Source organism: Argiope bruennichi, chromosome 9 (genome assembly GCF_947563725.1).
Source record: "Argiope bruennichi chromosome 9, qqArgBrue1.1, whole genome shotgun sequence".
NCBI lineage: Eukaryota > Metazoa > Arthropoda > Arachnida > Araneae > Araneidae > Argiope > Argiope bruennichi.
Window position 1 is genome coordinate 90208360 of NC_079159.1, and position 17188 is coordinate 90225547.

Below are 17188 nucleotides of genomic sequence, written 5' to 3' on the forward strand. Positions count from 1 at the left end.
TTTCTCTGGAATGGCAGCACTCCATTTAACCATATCTATTGCTGTTGCTTGAGGACACCATTCAATTCTTTTGCTTACATCAGTATTAGTTTTCCATTCAAAGTTATTTTATTTGCAGTAATTCAAATGTAGAACATTCCATGAAGTTGTGTTATTTCCACAAACCCCGATTGTACATTAAATTTTTAAATTCCACATAGGGAAATCTAAATATTTACCAATTATTAATAAATAATGAATAAGTTTCCTATAAATTCCCAATAGATATATTTCCATTTCTATACGTCGACAAATTCCAATGCCCACATTTTAGAAATTGTGATACGAGAGGAGCTTTAAATCCAAAGTGTACTTTTGATTTTTATTTTAAGCATTTGATGCCATTTTGCCCTGTTAAATTAACAATGCGAAATTCGTAATACAATGTGTCAAAAATATTTCATTGAACCGTCCACTAATACAAAGTTTCAAAATAATTGGCAATAAAATATTTTCAAAGCTGGAGTTTACTTAATATTGCAATATCTAGTACTTAATCGGGGTCGAGAGTTGTTCTTCACATCATAACATTAAAAGAAAAAAAAGCTGTGGAACAATTTTGACCAATATTTATTTCAATATTGTGACAAATTTTGAAATGCTATGAACCCTAAATTTAAACTGTGGAACCACATTGGAAAAAATTTGTTTCCCTATTATTATTAAAACTTTCTCTTATGAACTCTAAACTTATATGAATAGTGTAAAACTTAATTTATTTTATGCACAGTATTTTTTATTAATGTTTTTTTTATTGGATCATAAATTATTATGAGATTTACTTCTGAAAAAAGAATGTAAAATATAAACATTGATTGCACATAACAAAACAGGTTCTGCAGTACAATCATTAATTACCAATCTAAACTTTTAAATGTTGATTTGGCATTCAGCAATAAAATGCCATTCTGGCATTTTTACTTTATGTACTACTTTTTGTATATAATTTCGATATAATTCATTTTAAGGCTATGTAAATTTTGAGTAATTATTCGAATCTATTATGAATAATACCCTTATTTTTCAAAATGTGTATTACAATGTTATTTAGTTTGCATTTATTTTGTAAAATATACATTGTTCCTTTACAGCACTGTAAGTGTATTATTAAATGTTATAGATTTATGTGTTTTCTTTTCTTTTTGCCTTCCAATACATACAAGCATACAGATGGAATCAAGTGCATACAAAAGAATAATTTATTCATGATAGGTGGGGATGCAGTTAATGAAACATTTTGGAAACACAAAGATTTTTATACTTTAATTTTTTTATTCGAATCAACCATAATAAATTTAATTATAGACTATTTTTTATCATTATGTCCAGGAAATGAGATGTTCAAATTATTGATGTAATCAATTTGTATTCGAAGAAGCCAAATTAAAAATATAACAAAATTTCTCAATTTAGCTCAATTTTCATGCACTTCAAATGTTTGGCTTCGAAAATCATTACGATATTATAAGAACACAAATTGTCTTCTGATATTTCATAATTAGCAGCAGTAACCGGAGGGCCAGTCATCTACGGCCGAGTAATGTTCCGTTCTGAACAGTTGCCGAGAACGATTGGTGAATAAGAAAGCAGTTGAAACTTGCTTGCTTATGCTAATATTTATATTGTAAAGTAGTTGATTAATCTTAAAGCATACCCATTTTTCGCAGGCTAGTTGTTATCTTATCCATTCAAATCAATGGCAGTATTCTCCCCGAAACTTTCTCGCATAGTCTCTAATCAAGGTCTTATCCCCCACACTCTGCATAAAGTTCTGGACCATGAATAAAGCCGCAAATGCTTAATATGACATTAGCGAATAATGGCTATGAAATATAAATCTATGGCATGAATCTAATATTTTTATGAATCTATCGTGTTTATATTCAGTTTCAATGCCTTTTTGCTGACAAAAAAAAATTGACATAGAACTACAATTGCAATCAAAAGATAATATATTGAATTTTATTATGTCGTTTCATTTAGGAGTTACTACGTTTTCACGCATGCAAAATTACACACAGATATCTTTTGACATATTTGGATCAAAATGTGATAAGCATCTGTATTTTAGATGCGGGACTTGCATTCCAAATTTTAACTATCCCGCTCTTTATGTTTTGTAGTTGCTTGTTTCACTTGTGCAGAAATAGCGAAAAAGACTTTCTCTGATCGGATTTTATTCAAAATTTGAAAGAAATCTACAAATTACATCGTAAGTGTATATACCAAATTCTAGCCATCTAACTCAAAACATTTTGAAGTATCGTGTTCACAGACAGCCAATAGACATAATGCCAAAAATGTTTTTCGAAATCGGGTCTGAATTTTCGAATAAATAAAAAAACTTATAGGACAACCTAATATATAGCTCATATTTTAAATCCTTTGCACATGATTGCACCTTTTCGCTTCTTCAGACAGTAGTATATAAATGCATAACTTTGCGTCACTTTGAATTCGAAAGTGATGCAGCCTTATACGTAATTTGATATATTGATTGAATTATTGATATAATATGATTGAAATAACAGATATTTGGAACAATAATTAAAAATAACAATAGCAAAATTATTTGTTTTTCAAAAAATCGTGGATTATGCATCTCTAGTAAGCAGAGAGCTAAAGTGAGTATAATACTTTATAGGGCATAATTCCGGGACACTGACAAATAAAATTTTTAAGGTTATATCATAATAAACTGATGATGCAAATACTAAAACATCAAAAGTTAAGTTTGTTGATTTGCCATTTAATTTATAAAATAAGAGATGGTAAATATACTTACCAGAGATCGTCAGGAAAAACTGAAAATGGTAAGCATACTTACCACTAAGCGTTAAGATTTAAAATATCATCGAATGTCTATAGATAATTATCACTCAATTTCAAGTAATTTAAAACAACTTTATACACTTTTATAATTAAAAATTATAGAATTCAAATTCAGTCATGTCTTACATTAAAGTTTGAAGCTCATTTTGCATTTATTAGGTTGGTTGGACGGATTGCTACATGGAATAAAAATAAAACTGTTGCAATCTTATGCAATTTTATTAATAACATCTTAGCCATATTTTGCTTTAAGAAATAAATTAAAATATCGTATACTACAGTTTCAAATAATCAGCACATCAAAAATGAAGTCGGAATATATATATATAAAATCATTAACCGGATGATTCCGAATTTAAAAAAATTCCAACAGCATGAAGAGTTTGTTTCTTTTTTTAAATGAATGTTGAATTTAAATTAAATAAATTCAATAAAAATAACAAATAATGATCATTAAATATAAGAATATCTTAGATATAAGGAATACAACACAGTGTCGTTATATGTCGGGAAGTTTCCTTACAGGAGTAAAAATGTAATGACAAACGCAGAAACTTAATGTCACTAGAAAACCCTTACATCGTGAACGGGCAATGCTAAGCATATTTACCACTTTTGAATTTAAATGATATTTAACTATAGGCTTAATGTATTTCAGAGCTGTAATGATAGCTCAATCGAATTTTAAGCATCTCATTACCCTATTTATCATTTTAAAACACTATTTTGAGCCCTCATAAAAAAATCTTTCATAAGTGGTAAGAATGTATACCAGAGAACTTTAAAGGGTTAAAAATCCGATTAGGGGAAGAACGCGAGTGAATCTCAGCGAATAGAAATTGATATCCTACTGCCGCTGAGAGTTGACGAAAATCAGTTATTCGATTAACGGTTAAGGAATGGAAAAAGAGTGGAACGTTTTCGCAAAGCATTCTCATAACTCAGATCAAGGCTAACTAGTCCGCAATTTACATTATTAATATTTGCTACGATGTCTAACAACTATGTTATAGAAAAAAGATTCAAAGTGAAGAAAAACCAAAAATATATCTTTGAAACCTCGATAAGAGTGTTTTTAAAATGCGACTAAAGTTTAAATAAATCTTAAAGATACAATAAAGGGGGAACTACAATAGTGCATTATGTAGAAAATCGTTCTTCTGGTTGGAAGAGTTTCAAAATTTAACTTCGTTGGATAGAGGTTCGATAGTTTAAGACGTAAGGAATGCGTGAAATATTCCTTGACTATCGAATCTTTTTGTAAATTTTGGATAAGAATTCAGATTAGTCGATTTAAATATTATACAATGACATTTATTAAACGCTTAGAGGAAATTTTAGGTTTTATTGAGACTTTGTTTAAAAGCAGGAACTACGAATCCCAATATTCGCTTGCTTTATGAGAAGAAATAACAGAAACATTCATTTATAGCGATCTAGTGCAATCGCATCATGTTGTAGACACTCCGTTTCTGCGAATCATTCCTTGGATGAGCGAGAAAGAAGACCAAATAGTTAAATATTACGATCGACCTGTGCGAAAAACGTATTTAGAAACAGTGCTTATTGAATTGAAAATGAGCCTTGCTACAGATATAATATTGAGTGGGAAGGCATATGTTATACTTTCGTTCTGACGCAAATCTATAAATTAGCAGATTTTTTTTTTCCCGATAGGTTTTCGCAAGACTGGAGAAAATGCAGTTGGACAGTAGAAGCTGTAAGGCTTATTACAGTCTTCAACAAAGGAAATGTTTATTTTATGGGAGTTCCCTATCAGCGCTGTTTCAAAGCGTTTTTTTTTTTTTTGTGATTTGAGGCGTTTCGTTACTCCTCTCGCAATGAGAGCCGGAAAATATCTTAGCAATCAGTTATTAAGAACGGGTAAGAATGTTCTGACATGTGTCAAAGGACCTCGTTCAGAGATTCTGTTAAAAGTCGTTAAAGAGAAATCGCGGGACGGAAAGGTATTTGTCTACATTTAAAAGGCAGATTTTGGTCAAAATTCACATTTTTTTATTGTTTTATTTTAAACCCATTTATTTGGGTTTCCAAATCTGTATTTTAATTCTACAATTAATAGACACCGAGATATGTGATTATTTTTTTATAAACCCCTGTAGCTGAAAACGAAACTAGAAGTACCAAGCAAAAGTTGAATGTTTTCCAACATTTTATCAAATACATGTCTCTCTGAATTATAATTTGTTTTAGAATATATTCTATCAGCAAACCACAAATATTAGAATAAATTTTGAATAGTTTTCATGCCGACAGGATTGGCAATTACATCTGATTTTGAACATTGTTTATGTTTACAAAGCATTTTTAGTACAAGATAAATAAAAACTTTAAATGAATTTTTTGAATAACTTGGATTTTAAAAATGTTCATACATAAAACATTTCTTAAAAAATTACTGACATATTTCAAAAAAATTTTCACAGAAGATAAACAGAGAGGATATTTTCAAAAACTTCAACATGGAAGGGATATAAAAAGAAAACTCTCACCGAGTAAAACACATTTGGGGAAGAAAAAGCGACCCAGGAAAAAAAAATGAAACGAAGCTGAAGACATCTTCTCATAATGGCTGCTTGAATGAAAACTGAGTAAGGTTTGTTCAGCGAAAATACTGTTCAGCCAGCAATCGATGGAAGTGCTTTCATAGAAATTCAACCAGTCACATCACTATTTGACAATTCACCTCTAGAATTTTTAATCAGCTGAAATGGAGATCAGTATCTCGACTTAGCACATAGTATCTTACATTTAAAAATTAAAGTTGTCAAGAATAGCACAAATCATCAGAATACGGATCACATATAATTTGACAACGGATTCTAAAACCCTCCGCGCTTTTGCGCATGCGTTTGGATGGATTTAATTCGTCAAAATAGGGGTGAGAGGAAAGATAAAAAGAGGAGATATTTACATTTAACAATAAGATAAACTCGGAATAAATAAAAATAAAATAATAAGATCAGAAACGATATGATACTCACATGCGAGTGAAAAAAAAAATGGAACGGAAAAGTATCTAGTAGGGCGGAAATCAAGGTCAAGAACGATGAAGAACATCGGAAATGCTCTCATCCTTCCGCGTCTCACCACTTAGTGAGATTGAATGGTCGAAAAGTGGTCATCTCAGGATACTGAAACGAACAGTAATTTCCATAAATTATATTTTAAACATTTTCTTTTCAGAATTAAGCGTCTTTTTTAAATTATCACCAAGTCATGAATCAGGTCAACTATGCATATCGGGCTTATATGGATGGTTTGTTATTGTCATCAAAAACTGCTCAAGAGACTATGTCAACTTCTGCATTGTTTAACAAGGACACAGCAAGCCACTTCGATACGATGGGAGAAAATTCGACTAATTTAAGATTTAGAGAATGGCAGAAATTATCTGCAGAATCGAAAGTACTACATCTAATTGGTCCTCATCACATGGATATAGGATTCGCAACATTCCGCAAAAATTGAATTCGGTGGCCTGGTGGTATGGTCTCGGATTCAACACCGGATGGTTTCGGTTTCGAGAGCCGAATCTACAGAACCGTCGTTTAGTGTAGTTATATTAACATCCCGTTTGAAGCAACACTAGGGCTATTTTGGGACGAACCTCGTAATTTTGAACCGCGGAAGAACCGTCGTGTAAGCGGGTCTGGTGCACATTAAATCTGTCGGGGCCGAACGTCCTTCCCCTGTTGTGGTGTGGTATGGTGTGGAGAGGGTGACGCCAGCACAGGTGTCGTACTCGTCATCCGATCGCTGTTCAAAATTACGAATTCCGTCCCAAAATAGCCCTTGTGTTGCTTTAAAATGGGATGTTAATATAACTAAACTAAAACTAAATTAAACCACATGGATTTAGCTAATCAGGCATGTTTACTACCGAACAGCGTGTATGTGAGAATTCGATTAATCAGACACAAATCAGAATTTGCTTTGAAGTACGAAAATTTTCCTTAGCAAAAGGGCTGCAATGTTTGATTCCGAACGCGTTGTAATGTCTTCATCCTGACCAATCAAATAAGAGAGTAGGGTAAAAAAGCAATTATTTTATTTACAGCCTTATATATATATATATATATATATATATATATATATATATATAATATATATATATAATATATATATATATATATATATATATATATATAATTTTCTCATCTAGGTTAATATTATTTACAAAATTCCCGCAACAACTGAAAGTTAATCATGAAATAGTTCCTCGATCAATTCGGTGAATAAACACTAAAAAATCGCTAACAGGCTGTTAGCTCAAACATCAACTCTAGAGGTAGCTCAAGAAATCCACCGATATTTATCTGGTGGATTTTAACACAGAAGCCCGAGTCACTTAGAGCTTCTCACAGAATCAGGAACACCTTCGAACACTGACGACTCTCCGACTCCTCCTTAAAACGGCTCTCACTGCTCTCCTCATTTTCATCAAAAAAAAAAAAATGACGCATTTTATTTCTGTCAAATCTCCGCCTCTGATTTTTCTCATTGGTGAACTTCAGTTCATTATCACCCAATAGCTGCTCAGCAGTGCTTCCTCAATGGTTCCAGTCGATCGTGGGAATGTCTGTTAATGAAACATCTTTGTAGCTGACCCTTCCCGAACAAATTTTAATTATATCCAATTCACCACTAACACTGCCTAAAGTCCACCTGACATGGACACTTAATGATAACTGTTGCTGATGATCGGTCCTTGAAGATGGGAAGAATTCTTCATAATGGAAAAAAGATTTAACATCTGGATGGTTTGACGTTCTTATCCCTTGAAGATATGATGGATCTCTTTGAAACGACGAAATGCACATTTATTGTCCTATATCTGGATACAACTGACAAGACACAATGATTCTACTGGCGAAGAGGATCTCCCATCTGGCAGTTCGGAGGCACTTAACAATGTATGGTGTAACAGGTGATGTTACATCTGGCCGGAATGCCAATCATCAGGTAAGGGAAACTGGGATTGTTAAGCGTTTATCGGTCCACTTCCATCACGAGTCATTTTAAGATTCATGTCGAATGATGTTTTAAACCGAAATCTAACTGAAATTTCTTTAAAATTTTCGCATTACGATTTGAGTTATTTAAGCATTTCGGATGGAAATAGAATGTACTCCACAAACTCTAATACTCAAGATTTTTCTTCCGACTCGTACACTCGCAGCTACTTTAGTCTTTCCACTGATTTAAATAGTTATCAGAATTTTCAAAGCATTAACATAAACTATGTAGAATATAAAAATGGTAATGCCTCACACGCAATCGATTTAAGGCTTGAAGCTATTAAAAACTGAAATATATCGATTGAAATCAAATTCGGCACGGCGCTCACAGAGGCAGTGAGTTTGGTAGTTTATTCAGAATTTCGAAACACTATAGAAATTGATCGATCACGCAGCGTATGTATTGACTATTAAAGATGAATAGAATAACGATTTGTCATTTCGCCTATAATGATTCTATGATAAAACGAAAAATCGGAGGTGTTTATGCATGCGATCCGCTACCACTAGTAAAAGGCGATTTTGTTTCGTTTGTTATTAACTTAGATGATAGAGCTCGACCAGGAAGTCATTGGGTTTGTGCATATTTCTGTAATGGAACAGTTTATTATTTCTATAGATATGGTCTTCCACCTATTAAAAAAGATATTGTTGAATTTTTAAAACAAAACGCTAGCACTACACTTTTCAACAGATTTTGATACGGTTACTTGCCGACATTACTGTTTATATTTTCTGTATAATTTTGCCAGGCAGCTATCGCTGCATCCCTAAGTCTTCAAGATGAACAGAGAAATGGAATCATTGTGAAACGTTTCTTTCAACGTCGTTCAACAAAAACTGAAGCTACATCCTTGTTGTCATTTATCGCATTATTCTCAAGAATGCAAGCCCATGAGCTTCATGTTGCAACATGAATAAGAAATGTTTCCAAAAAATCTATTGAAAGTCTTGCTTGATGTTCAATGATGTCAAAACATACTCAAAAAAATAAAAATGTTGCGTTGTAAAAGAAATTTGAAAGATAGTTTTTTTAGTGGGCTATTAGACACAAAAGTATATATTACTATCAATATAGGGAGCAAAGATTTCGATTGGGGTGAGTTTTGAAAAAACACTCCTCTCACAGAGGAGATTATGAGATCGTAGCCAGATCTTTTAGATTTTTCTGTTATATCTCAATATCAAACCCTTTCTGAAGAGTTTATGGAAGAGTTCAGAGACAGGCTTGACTTTGAAAAGGTATGTATATCTCAGAAAAACGCTTTCTGAAGAGTTTATGGAAGAATTCATAGACGACACAGGAACAGACTTGACTTTCACAAGTTACACAGATACCAGAAATTATCAAAATCTTTTATCAGACGATGTTTGGAAAGAGGAAACCCAAGAAATCTACTACTGATTTCAAAATTTCAGTCTCTGTCTCCAAGCTTTATGCTCGAATTACAGATAGTTTTCGATTGGAAGCAAATTTCTCAATTCCAAGTTTTGAGCGAGGGATTTCTCCTTGATCATAATCGACTTTTGGGCATAATTTTAGTATCTAGATACCAAGATCTCAGCGAAAATACTATTCGATTCCTGAGTGATATATTACATTGGGATAGTCATATCACTGACTCTCCAACCCATCCGAAGGCACATGAATGATTAAACTAAATGGCCGGACCGCCGCTACAGCAACACTAGCGGGAACTGTAGTTGAGTCTTAAAGCCACGTTCCGACGACCTGTAGCCGTACAGATATGGTCGCAAATCTGCCAACTGACCCATTGTTGAACCCGTGACCCATCCCCGCCGTGAACATCAGTCCGGAGCTTCCCGCAAATTGTCGATAAAATGAACAGGCATCAAAGAACTCCGGAAAACCGCAAGAGAGGAGAGAGAGGGGGAAATGTGCCTGTCTCCAAATACGCACAGGCTGTCGGAACGGGGCTTAAGGGCCATCACCAACCACGGTACAACCCTTCCCTAAGGAAGTATGTACCATCATCGATGGAAGGAGCCAGACACCTCACCTTTTCGTGTACCTTCCAGGGTGGCGAGAACCGAGTATCATGCCGGAACCAACCTCATCCTCATTTCGAGGTGCCCCCCGAGGAGGTATTGGATTGGGATATGTTTGAAATACAAATCCGTTTCAGGCTCACTGCTTCCCCAGCACATTGACAAAATTACGCAATGCGGTTCTTTGGATTTGACGCAATTACAAAAAGGAGTTATTAACCCTCTGGGTGGTTTCATTTTACGTGTGAAACTTCTGAAAAGCGAGAGATGCCAGACTAGTAATGTATCGTAAAAGCGCATCGGTTTTCCAAACGAGATGCACTGAAAGCGTTAGCCGAATTTTTGCTTTCCCCCAAACGTCATGTGGGTCAAGAGTCCCTAAGTGTAGGAACAAGTTACCGCTCATTCAAGTCAAATTTTATTGCTTTCCTTTATTTTGTACGGCTACAAAAATCAGAGGTTTCTAAGAATAGTGAATGGGAAGACTTCTGTTTCTTTTTAACCCCGGTCGCTGATATAACACTTTGCGAATCGTTGCACAGCAGAATCGTTGAACAAAAATTTCATTACATATTCGGTCTCATTTCATTATATATATATATAAAGAGAGAGAGAGAGCAGTCAATGTAGGATAAAATTTTCTTCATATTTCCTTATTATTCTTTTAAATAAATCATTGTAATATTTTTGTATCGAGCAATAACATTTGCAACGTGGTAGCATATGTCTAAAATTAGAACTAATCATAAATAGTTCTGTTAATCTGAAATTCTTAAATAATAATAAAGAGCTGATGTATTATATTTTAGAAGAAATGGTATCATCTTCTATTATAATAAAACATACAATTTTTGAGTGCAAATCAGTCTCGTAAGGCAACGTATTGCAATTAACTTAAATGTAATCTTATCTCAAATATTAGATGAAACTGGCTGATGGGAAATCTATCTGACCGTGAATGCGTGAGTATGATACCCCAAAACAAAAGTGACTAGATCAGTTAAATGCATCATGCAATTTTATCAAAATGTAGATTTATATTAATTTTTTTAATATAATTTGTAAAAGGATTAATTATCCGTAAGTCTGTCTATTCGTGAGTGTTTGATTAATCATTTAAAATTGCAAAAAATAGATAAATGAAATTTGGTTCTTTGCTTTGACATCATTATTACAAATATGTATCAAATTTTTGCTCCAATCTAAAAGGATAGGAAGAACTAATCATTAATAGTACCTAATTTATACTTGATTCTATTCTAACCAAATGCGGATACCGCTGCATTCATAAGCATATGCATAGGAGAAAGTAGAGAGGTAAATAATAGCATTGATCTTTACCTTGATTGCAAATCCTTAGATTGCTTTTAATAATAATAATAATAATAAAGTATTGATAAAATTTGTTTTCCAGTTTGGACCCCGGAACTTTTAAGGTTGATCCTGCCCCAATGTGTGCAGTTTATGAAATTTAGTTCCATAAGTAACACTCCCATAACAAAATCTGAGTGAAGTAATGTATAATCCTTTATTTTACACGAGTAAATAGGTTGTGATTTCAAGGCATAACTATGAATGTTACACTTTTAAATATTCAAAAATAATTTATTAGTCCGTGCACCATTGAAGAATTTATCTGCATTATTTTGCATTAGAACGTCCTTAAAAACATGTAATTAAAAATCTTGCTGCACTTTTTGCAAGATTCATCAAAAGCTATCTCATTTATCCACTCAGATTTTAGGCTTTAATGAAGAATTCTCATTAGCATATTAACAACAACAAAAAAAAATGCTTCAAAGAACTGTGAAATAAATATAGAATTTTTGAAATTCCTATTTTTTTTTTTTTTTTTTAGATTTTATAAATCTATTACTTTATCTAAGAAATATATCTTCTTTGATAAATTATTGAAAAAAAATCTTAAGATAATTTGCTGTGTTAAAGACATTTACGATGTTATCAGTCTCTTAAAGTTCCTAACAAAATTATTCAAACATTTGATTCAATTTATTTTGCTATTTGTTTTCATCTACATCAAGGTATAAATACTAATAACTAATCATTAACAACTAAACTAATATTAATAACTAACTAAATATTAAAAACTTAACTAATATTAATATCTTCCAGAATAGAAATAATATTTTAAAAGATCTTTTTGTTGTTTCTTTTACGACTTTGAAAGAAACTATTTTATTCCGTTCGTTAAGGAACTTTAAAAAGGAGTCGCATTATAAAAAAATCGGACACACAATTCGATATTTTTATACGATGTAAATCTGAAAAGAGAAACAATATAATAATATCCTTTATTATATATTTAGAAATTTACGACTGTTTTAAAACACAAAATTCAGTTTATCTGTTTACTTTGAACGAAGAAAAATAATAGGAGGTAGAGATTAGTGTAAAAAATATATATTTGCATTATAAAAATAGTTGGAATAAGAATGAGAAATATATTTAATGTATTAACTATATATATAGGATGATTTTTCAAATGTATCCTTCCGAGTTAATAATAATTCAATGCGATGTTTAATCACAAGTGAGGATAAAACTGCATTTTGAAAAATACTTTAATGGAACTTTAAAACAACATTTCGATCAAATAAGCTATATCAAAGAAATACTATTGAAGCCAAATGCAATTTAAATCTAAGTCCACATAGAGCATTAAGGGACACACATTTGGAGAAAAATTCATGTTCCCCTTTTCTTGAACAAGCTTTCGTTCCTCCCTAACACCGACACCATCACAATGCCCTATGCCTAAAGCAATCTTCGGGCAATCAAATCCTGCGACATCCATAAATGGCCGTAAAACTTCATTGTGTTGTCTCCCCTCCAATTCATCAAGATGTCGAAACTTGTAGGGGGAAAGAAATAAGTTAAATAAATTTTATCTATATTTCTAAATTATTCATAGAGTTACTATGAATTATTCCAAATCCTATATTTCAAAACCATATTTTAAATTTAAAATATTTCTATATTTTATCGGAATTTTCAGAGTCAAGTTCGCGCACATGCGCAGAATCTATTAATATGCTTAGCATTTTGCTTTTAAAACCAGATTTACACAATATTTAAAACTCATCGCCGAGTCGTAATCAGAGTCTTTGACCATTCAGAAGCTCTCGATACACGAGTCTTGGTGGCTAGATCGGCAGGGTGTGTCATTGTATTTTGCTGGTCTTCTGTTCGAATCTCGAGATCGACAAATAATTTTATAATTTTTCTTTTTATTAAATAAATTTTATCTATATTTCTAAATTATTCATAGAAATACTATGAATCATTCCAAATCCTATATTTCAAAACCATATTTTAAATTTAAAATATTTCTATATTTTATAGGAATTTTAATAGTCAAGTTCCCGCACATGCGCAGAATCTATTAATATTCTTAGCATTGTGCTTTTAAAACCAGATTTACGCAATACTTAAAACTTATTGCCGAGTCGTAATTAGAGTCTTTGACCATGCAGAAGCTCTCGATACACGAGTCATGGTGGCTAGATCGGCCGGGTGTGTCATTGTATTTTGCTGATCTTCTGTTCGAATCTCGGGATCGACAAATAATTTTCTAATTTTTCTTTTTTTCAAATAAATTTTATCTATATTTCTCCATTATTCATCGAGTTACTATGAATCATTCCAAATCATATATTTCAAAACCATATTTTAAATTCAAAATATTTATATTTTATCGGAATTTTAAGATTCAAGTTCCAGCACATGCGCAGAATCTATTAATATTCTTAGCATTTTGCTTTTAAAACCAGATTTACACAATATTTAAAACTCATTGCCGAGTCGTAATTAGAGTCTTTGACCCTTCAGAAGCTCTCGATACACGAGTCATGGTGGCTAGATCGGCCGGGTGTGTCATTGTATTTTGCTGGTCTTCTGTTCGAATCTCGGGATCGACAAATAATTTTATAATTTTTCTTTTTTTCAAATAAATTTTATCTATATTTCTCCCTTATTCATAGAGTTACTATGAATCATTCCAAATCATATATTTCAAAACCATATTTTAAATTCAAAATATTTCTATATTTTATCGGAATTTTAAGAGTCAAGTTCCCGCACATGCGCAGAATCTATTAATATTCTTAGCATTTTGCTTTTAAAACCAGATTTACACAATACTTAAAACTTATTGCCGAGTCGTAATGAGAATCTTTGACAATTCAGAAACTCTCGAGGTACGAGTCTTGGTGGCTAGATCGGCAGGGTGTGTCATTGTATTTTACTGGATCTTCAGTTCGAATCTCGGGATCGACAAATAATTTTATAATTTTTCTTTTTTTTTAAATAAATTTTATCTATATTTCTAAATAATTCATAGAGTTACTATGAATTATTCCAAATCATATATTTCAAAACAACATTATAAATTTAAAATATTTCTATATTTTATCGGAATTTTAAGAGTCCTGCACATGCGCAGAATCTATTAATATTCTTAGCATTTTGCTTTTAAAACGAGATTTACACAATATTTAAAACTCATTGCCGAGTCGTAATCAGAGTCTTTGAACATTCAGAAGCTCTCGATACACGAGTCTTGGTGGCTAGATCGGCAGGGTGTGTCATTGTATTTTGCTGGTCTTCTGTTCGAATCTCGAGATCGACAAATAATTTTATAATTTTTCTTTTTATTAAATAAATTTTATCTATATTTCTAAGTTATTCAAAGAAATACTATGAATCATTCCAAATCATATACTTCAAAACCATATTTTAAATTTCAAATAATTCTATATTTTATCGGAATTTTCAGAGTCAAGTTCGCGCACATGCGCAGAATCTATTAATATTCTTAGCATTTTGCTTTTAAAACCAGATTTACACAATACTTAAAACTTATTGCCGAGTCGTAATAAGAATCTTTGACCCTTCAGAAGACCTCGAGGTACGAGTCTTGGTGGCTAGATCGGAAGGGAGTGTGATTGTAATTTGCTGGTCTTCTGTTCAAATCTCGAGATCAACAAATAATTTATAATTTTTCTTTTTTTTAAATAAATTTTATCTATATTTCTCCATTATTCAAAGAGTTACTATGAATCATTCCAAATCATATATTTCAAAACAATATTATGAATTTAAAATATTTCTATATTTTATCGGAATTTTAAGAGTCAAGTTCCCGCACATGCGCAGAATCTATTAATATTCTTAGCATTGTGCTTTTAAAACCAGATTTACACAATACTTAAAACTTATTGCCGAGTCGTAATGAGAATCTTTGACCCTTCAGAAGATTTCGAGGTACGAGTCTTGGTGGCTAGATCGGCAGGGTTTGTCATTGTATTTTGCTGGTCTTCTGTTCGAATCTCGAGATCAACAAATAATTTATAATTTTTCTTTTTTTTAAATAAATTTTATCTATATTTCTCCATTATTCAAAGAGTTACTATGAATCATTGCAAATCATATATTTCAAAACAATATTATGAATTTAAAATATTTCTATATTTTATCGGAATTTTAAGAGTCAAGTTCCCGCACATGCGCAGAATCTATTAATATTCTTAGCATTGTGCTTTTAAAACCAGATTTACACAATACTTAAAACTTATTGCCGAGTCGTAATTAGAGTCTTTGACCACGCAGAAGCTCTCGATACACGAGTCATGGTGGCTAGATCGGCCGGGTGTGTCATTGTATTTTGCTGGTTTTCTGTTCGAATCTCGAGATCGAAAAATAATTTATAAATGTTCTTTTTTTTAATAAATTTTATCTATATTTCTCCATTATTAATAGAGTTACTATGAATCATTCCAAATCATATTTTCTAAAACAATATTATAAATTAAATATATTTCTATATTTTATCAGAATTTTAAAAGTCAAGTTCGCGCACATGCGCAGAATCTATTAATATTCTTAGCATTGTGCTTTTAAAACAAGATTTACACAATACTTAAAACTTATTGCCGAGTCGTAATAAGAATCTTTGACCCTTCAGAAGATCTCGAGGTACGAGTCTTGGTGGCTAGATCGGCAGGGAGTGTGATTGTATTTTGCTGGTCTTCTGTTCGAATCTCGAGATCGACAAATAATTTTATAATTTTTCTTTTTTTTAAATAAATTTTATCTATATTTCTTCATTATTCATAGAGTTACTATGAATCATTCCAAATCATATATTTCAAAACAATATTATACATTTAAAATATTTCTATATTTTATCGGAATTTTAAGAGTCAAGTTCGCGCACATGCACAGAATCTATTAATATTCTTAGCATTGTGCTTTTAAAACCAGATTTACACAATACTTAAAACTTATTGCCGAGTCGTAATGAGAATCTTTGACCCTTCAGAAGATCTCGAGGTACGAGTCTTGGTGGCTAGATCGGCATTGTGTGTCATTGCATTTTGCTGGTCTTCTGTTCGAATCTCGAGATCGACAAATAATTTTATAATTTTTCTTTTTATTAAATAAATTTTATCTATATTTCTAAATTATTCATAGAGTTACTATGAATTATTCCAAATCATATATTTAAAAACCACATTTTAAATTTAAAATATTTCTATATTTTATATGAATTTTAAGATTCAAGTTCCCGCACATGCGCAGAATCTATTAATATTCTTAGCATTGTGCTTTTAAAACCAGATTTACACAATACTTAAAACTTATTGCCGAGTCGTAATGAGAATCTTTGACCTTTCAGAATTTCTCGAGGTACGAGTCTTGGTGGCTAGAGCGGCAGGGCGTGTCATTGTATTTTGCTGGTCTTCTGTTTGAATCTCGAGATCGACAAATAATTTTTTAATTTTACTTTTTTTTTAAATAAATTTTATCTATATTTCTCAATTATTCATAGAGTTACTATGCATCATTCCAAATAATATATTTCAAAACAATATTATAAATTTAAAATATTTCTATATTTTATCGGAATTTTAAGAGTGAAGTTCCCGCACATGAGCAGAATCTATTAATATTCTTAGCATTGTGCTTTTAAAACCAGATTTACACAATACTTAAAACTTATTGCCGAGTCGTAATGAGAATCTTTGACCCTTCAGAAGATCTCGAGGTACGAGTCTTGGTGGCTAGATCGACAGGGTGTGTCATTGTATTTTGCTGGTCTTCTGTTCGAATCTCGAGATCGACAAATAATTTTTTAATTTTACTTTTTTTTTAAATAAATTTTATCTATATTTCTCAATTATTCATAGAGTTACTATGCATCATTCCAAATAATATATTTCAAAACAATATTATAAATTTAAAAT